Raw genomic sequence first — 7,425 nt, forward strand, 5'->3', positions numbered from 1 at the left:
TATACTAATCTACAGCAAGTCTTGGAAGGATCATGTTGAACATGTTGACAGGGTGCTACAACTATTGGAGGAGAAACAATTATATGCAAAAAGATCCAAATGTTTCTTTGGAGTCCAGGAGGTGGAATATTTGGGTCATATTGTATCTCATGAAGGAGTTAAGGTAGACCCTAGCAAAATTAAAGCCATTAAGGAATGGAAAATCCCCACATCCATAAAGCATCTGCGAGGATTTCTTGGGTTGACAGGGTATTATCGCAAGTTTGTTAAGAATTATGGGAGAATAGCAGCACCTCTAACAACATTATTGAAGAAAGATGCATTTTCATGGACTCCGGAAGCAACAAAGGCCTTTGAACATCTTAAAGAGGCAATGTGCCAAGCACCGGTCTTAGCTACACCGGACTTCACAAAAACCTTTATTGTGGAATGTGATGCTTCAGGAAATGGAATTGGTGCTGTTCTAATGCAAGATGAAAGACCCATTGCTTTTGAAAGTCGTCCAATCAAGGGAAAGTTTTTAAGCAAAGCTATTTATGAGAAGGAAATGTTGGCAATACTCCATGCACTTAAGAAATGGCGACCCTACCTAATGGGAAGACACTTCAAGGTAAAAACGGATCATGATAGCCTTAAATACTTTTTAGAACAAAGATTATCCTCTGAAGAGCAACAAAAGTGGGTCACAAAGATGTTGGGTTATGACTTTGAAATCATCTACAAAAAAGGGAAGCAAAATGTGGTGGCAGATGCACTCTCAAGAAAGGATGAGGATGTGGAAGCATTTTTGTGCGCCATTTCTATTATCCAACCAGATTGGATAAATGAAGCAAGGGAGGAATGGAAGAATGACGAAGAAGTGTGGGCACTTATTCGAAAGCTACAACAAGATTCCAGTACGTCTGATACATTTAGCTGGAAAAATGATTCGTTATGGTACAAAGATCGCTTATACCTCTGTAAGAATTCCCAGCTAAAACAAAAGATTCTTATGGAATTGCACACTTCTCCCTTAGGAGGGCACTCAGGATTTTTAAAAACTTACCACAGGGTTAAGAAGGAATTTTTTTGGGATGGCCTTAAATCAGATATTCAAAAGTTTGTGGCAGAATGTTTGGTTTGCCAACAAAATAAAGTTGAAACAATTAAGACACCGGGTCTATTACAAGAGGAGGTTTCAATGGATTTTATCACAGGTTTACCCAAGTCTGAGGGAAAGAGTGTCATCATGGTGGTAGTTGAAAGACTTACCAAGTATGCACACTTTTGTGCATTATCACATCCATTTAAAGCCAGTACAGTTTCTACTGCATTTATGGAAACAATTCAAAAGCTACATGGAAACCCAAAGATTATTGTAAGTGACAGAGATCCCATTTTCACTGGAAATTTTTGGACAGAATTATTTTCTTGTCTTGGTACTCAGTTAGCTCATAGCTCATCTTATCATCCTCAATCTGATGGGCAAACTGAGATAGTAAACAAATGTTTGGAAGGATATCTTCGTTGCTTTGTATCTGATAAACAGACACAATGGGTCAAATGGTTGCCTCTGGCTGAATGGTGGTATAACACTTCCTTCCATACAGCAACAAAAATGACCCCATTTATGGCACTTTATGGGTATCAACCACCATCCATCACATCATATTTAAGAGAAAATTCTAAGGTTCAGGCAGTGGAACATCACATCGAACATCAACAACAAGTCCTCCAACTCTTAAAGGATAACCTCGTGTTGGCACAGAATAGAATGAAACAACAGGCAGATCAACATCGCAGTGAAAGAAGTTTTGATGTAGGTGATTGGGTATTCCTACGGCTACAACCATATAAGCAAATGTCCCTCAAGCAAGCTAAGAAGGATAATAAATTATCACCAAAGTATTATGGTCCGTACAAGGTGTTGCAAAAGATTGGTACTATGGCATACAAATTGGAGCTTCCTGCAGCTTCTCGATTGCACCCAGTTTTCCATGTTTCATGTTTAAAGAAGGTTATAGGCGACAAGCTCCCAGTTCAAACAATATTGCCAGAACTTGACGAGGAAGGAAAAATTATATTGGAACCGGAAGCAGTCATAGAAACAAGAACTCGACAGCTACGAAATCGATCAATTTCAGAGTATCTTATCAAGTGGAAGAACTTATCCGCTGAAGATTCCACATGGGAGGATGAGAATTTTATGCAGAAGTATCCAGAACTACTCAAGCGTTGAGGACAACACTTTTTTGAAGGAGAGGGGCATGTTGGGTCCCTATAATACTAGTGATTACCCCATTACTATTGTAGTTATAACCCTTATTTATATTGTTGTGCCCCCATTACCCCCATATTGTTATTAATGTGCCCATAGAATCCCTCTATTGTTATTTTTGTGGCTTTATATTATTATTGTTAGGTCGGCTGGATTATATTGTGACTCCTTAGACTCCTATATATAGAAAGGAAGTTTTGTCATTTGTATCATCCAAGAATTGTTCATTTATGTAATGTAAAGGAGGTTGCCCCCTCGAAGAGGCTGAATTCTAAGGCGTGGATCTCTCTTTTCTATCTTTTTGTGAGCTGGTTTCATAACATATGATGGGCTGGAAGATTGGCCATATTCGCCCATATTGCCCAAAACTTTGGCCAATTCATCTTCTCTCAATGGATCCTGCACTGGGCTGCCTTCCTGCTGTTCCGTTTCCTCCTCCTGCTCAGATTGCTCAGTTTCTTCCTCGTTTTCCTGCATTACTTTCTCATTGTCTTCTCCTTCTAATCGTGGGGGTTGCTCATCCCATGTATCTTCTATCTCTACTGGTTGGATGGTATTTCCTTGGGGCTTCTCCAGCCTCCCTTGTAGCCATGCTAGTCAGACCGATTTCCTTCATTTTTCTAGACGCTCAGGTGTGCTAGTGGCATGTTTACGTTTTGGGGATGTTGTGGTCAATCTTCCATCTATCATGGAAATTAGCTCTTCCCAGATGCTCTGCTGCTGGGTAAGGCTATGGCTGACTATTAATCGTATCAACCCATGATGACTAACAACTGATTCTACATGTTGTGCCTTTTTCATGCTCCCTGCAACATCATGCAGTAATGAATTAAAAAATGCAAGTAAATTTACAGAGCATTTTTGCTTTAACACAGCTAAAAGTTTAAGGTGCCGTGGTCTTACCACGTCTTTTCTTCCTTCACAGGTGATGTAGCTTTGAATGGTCTTTGCCAATTCTGCCCATGGTTCTCCTAATGTTGTTGACAGAACCCCCTTTCCTCTAATTATCAGGCTCTGGCTTTCCTCCTAGAAGGTCTCTATAATCTTCTGCAATCTCTCCTTCTTTAGTGTCCATACAGGTCCAGTGGCTGGCAATCCTGAGACCTCTACGATTATGTTATCGATGACTGCTATGTGTCTCCCCCTCACTGTGGAGTGATTCTCTTGCAAATTCTGCAAGAATTCAATTGCTACAGTCTCGTTGGATTCCTGTAGGCAATTGAGATAATTTAGCCTCCCGGCTCTTGCCAGGATTTCCCGTGTAGCATCAGAGACTGTTAACACCAGCGGTTCTCTCTGAATCGATCTCCCTCCCATGTTTATGGTTTTTCTGTAAAATCTCATAATTTTGACAATGGAACGACAACTGTTCACGCTGTTAAAACACAGAGAGGCTGACAGACGCAAGACTCGCTCAAAATCTAATGCTGCAGAATATACAATGGAAATGGCTTAGGAACAACAAGTCATGCAAAAATAAAAAAATATTATACCGTTGAGTTGTGCTATTCCCAAGTACACAGTTTCCCGAATAGCGATCTGACACGTCATCCAAGGAATGATGAGGTTAAGATCTCCCCCCCCCCGCAATGTGATAGGTCGTCCCGGCCGTCAAATAAAGGAGCGGGGTGCTGGTATGTTTTGAAGCAGAGTCATAAAGGAACAGCGTATGGCAATATGCCATGTTTACAAAAGTAGTAGATTACCAAAATTGAGGTGTCAAGTTGGATCGCTTAATACGTAAGAGACTGCTATGATATGATGCGAGGCTGGGAGGATAGGACATTTGCCGTACATACCGAGTCTCATTCGGTCATTGTCAATTGCTCTATCATGATTGGTGATAATAGATTTACATGCGTTGTATGGTTCGGAAAATAATATACATCCATCTTATGCGATTGATTACTAAGGTATAAGAAACAAAAGGGTGCTGATAACTACCTATTGGTGTAAATAATGTGACTTCAATACCATTAACAGTGCTCTGCTGACGACAGGTGTCGATAACCTTGGCAGAGTTGTTTATTTCACCCATGGAACCATGATCCCTTGTGTATGCTTAAGAAGTGTTGTGTGATGTCAAAATGTAGGCCATTATGTTGGCTTGGTAACCAGTTAGTCGTAATGCCATTCACGAGGAAGGAGTGAAAGGTGGGCAGGCCGGCTCGTGATGAGACCTCCTGTTCCAAGGGTTATTTATTTGATATACCTTTTGGACCATATCCCTGGTGTGGTGGCCATAGTGGGAATGCCACTTCACTTTCTTCCTCATTATCATGGTAGGCTAGCTCTTGGTGAGACCCCCTATCCTGCATTTGACAACTTTATATAAACAAGTCAGTTTGCTCTTTTTTTTCTCTTCTTTTTTTCTTTTTCATAAAGTACTATCCCATTTATACACAAAGGGTGGTTCAACACTCCTTAAGAGTAGGAATGGTGGAAGAAGTCTTAACATCTCAATAGGAAGATATAAACCCTTTGCTCTTATTCCTGAATAATAATCAAAGAGGATTTAAAAGGAACCAACATGATAAAGATAACCAATCAGAGCAGAGTTAGTGAAGCAATGACAACAAAAGATAATGGGTAAGTGTGTCCTTCCCTCTGTCCTTTTACCAATTCAGAGCAATTTCTTATAAAAATAACGATTTTATAATTCACCTGATTTCAGTATGTTGTGATTTTGTATCCATTGCATAAGTGCATAGTTGTATTCCAAAAGACTTGAAAGAACAGGAAAAGTAAGCATCCTTAATTTAAAAAAGAAAGGGGAGCAAGAAGAATACGTGGATGTTGCTGCTTCGAAGAGGAAGAGCAAAAGAATACAAGTGGTGTTCCTTTTGGAAAAAGGAACAGCAAAGATCAAAAATGTTGTTCCTTTTTCCAAAGGAATAGCAGAAAACACAAATGTCGTTCCTGTAGAAAAGGACAACAAAAATAAAAAACGTTGTTCCTTTGGAAAAGGAACAACAAAACACACAAATGTCGTTCCTTTGGAAAAGGAACAACAAAAATAAAAAATGTTGTTCCTATGGAAAAGGAACAACAAAACACACAAATGCCATTCCTTTGGAAAAGGAAAAACAAAAATTGAAAACGCTGTTCCTTTGGAAAAGGAACAGAAAAAATCGAAAATGTTGTTCCTTTGGAAAAGGAATAGCAGAACGCAGAAATGTCATTCCTTTGGAAAATGGACAACAAAAATCGAAAATGTTGTTTCTTTGGAAAAGGAAGAACAAGACACCCAAGTGCCGTTCATTTGGAAAATGAACAACAAAAATAAAAAATGTTGTTCCTTTGGAAAAGGAACAGCAAAACACACAAATGTTGTTCCTTTGGAAAAGGAACAACAAAAATTGAAAATGTTGTTCCTTTGGAAAAGGAACAACAAAACACACAAATGTCGTTCCTTTGGAAAAGGAACAACAAAAAGAAAAAGTGTTGTTCCTTTGGAAAAGGAACAACAGAAAGCAAAAATAAAGAAAAAGAACAAAATTAAAGCAGAATTACAACTGATCCAACAGGTTTTGTTCTTTTAAAAAAGGAACAGTAGAACGAAAAATGTTGTCCCTTTGAGAAAAGGAACAACAAAAATAATAACATTGCTGCTGCTTCGAAAAGTAACAACAAAGCATTTGATTCAAAAATATGTAAAAAAACAAAACAAAATAAATTATGTACAAACTGTGAAAAGAGATAAATTACTTAATGAATCACAGGTGAGGAAGACTTCTCTCCCTCCCCCAAAATTTCCATATCAGAGTCTTGGCGTAGCTGCTGGCAGAAGGACTCCCGAGTGAGTGGTTTGTGATAAAGGCGAATTCGGTGGCCATTTTCCTTGAAGGCATATCCAGAACCATCAATAGTGATTAGAGTAAGAATAACATTGTCATGTACCTTCTAGATTTCATATGGTCCCAACCAACGAGTCTGGAGTTTCCCGGGGAAGTCCTGAAACCTGGAATCGTAAAAAGTGCCCAGTCTCCTTCGTGGAAGACTTTATTTTTAATGAGAGAATCATGCCATTTAGCTCGCTACTGTTGGATAAGTGCAGTATTTTGGAGTGCAAAGAGCCTGATTTCATCGAGCTCATTGATTTGCTGCAATCGATTAATCTGTGCCTCAGTTAAATCTAAGCCAACTTCCTGTGCTGTTCGCAGTGTTTGGATTTCGAATTCTATGGGAAAATGGGTGACTTGACAAACACTAATTGATAAGGTGAGTAACGAGTGGTACTTCTCCATATTGTTATGTAAGCCAATAGTTCCTCTGGTAGTCTGGCAGGCCAATCACGTCTATGTGACATAATTGATTTTGTTAGGATTTCTTCTACCTGACCATTTGCCTGTGGGTGGTATGGAGTAGTGATTCTGTGCTGAACATGATAGTTTTTGGGTGTTGCAGCTATTTTGTTCCCAGCAAACTGTGGTCCAATGTCTGTAATTATATCTCTTGGAAGACCATAATGCGCAAATATATGGAACAAGAACTGTATGACAGAATCTTCTGTAGCTCTCCGCAACGCCTTTGCCTCAACCCATTTGGTGACATATTCTGTTGCCACCAAAATATATGTTTTCTGGTTTGAGAGTAGGTTAATTGGTCCGACGAAATCAAGGGCCCATCGTTCGAATGTTTCAATAACTGTGGGTTCAAGGGCATCTCATCGGACTGACCAGGGCGTCCTGGTCTCTCGAAACTGTCACAAGCTTGGACAAATTTCTTTGCATCTTTGAAAATTGTAGGCCAATAATACCCTGTTTGTAGCACCTTATGTCCTATTCTACGATCGGTGAAATGTCCGCCACATGGTCTGTCATGGTAGGCTTTTAAAATGTCGAAGGTTTCATCCTCTCGAACGCATCTTCTAATATGCATATTTTCCCCTGTGTGGAACAGGTAGCCTCCAACCCACGAGAATCGAGCACTCCTCTGAATAATCTGTTTCCGCTCATTAGGGGTTAGATGTTTCGGTAGTTTACATACTGCTAGGTAATTGGCAACATCAACATACCAGGGTGTTTGAACAACAACAAAAAATAGATGCTCATCCAGAAATTGATCTTCAACTGCTGTTGCATCGATTGGCTTTGGCATTCTTGAGAGAAAATCGTCTACAAGATTTTCTTTTCCAGGTCGATCCTTGATTGTAATACCAAATTCCT

This window comes from Pinus tabuliformis, chromosome 3_1 (assembly GCF_031772625.1).
Source record: "Pinus tabuliformis cultivar Carrire ecotype Pingquan chromosome 3_1, CPIR1, whole genome shotgun sequence".
Classification (NCBI taxonomy): Eukaryota; Viridiplantae; Streptophyta; class Pinopsida; order Pinales; family Pinaceae; genus Pinus; species Pinus tabuliformis.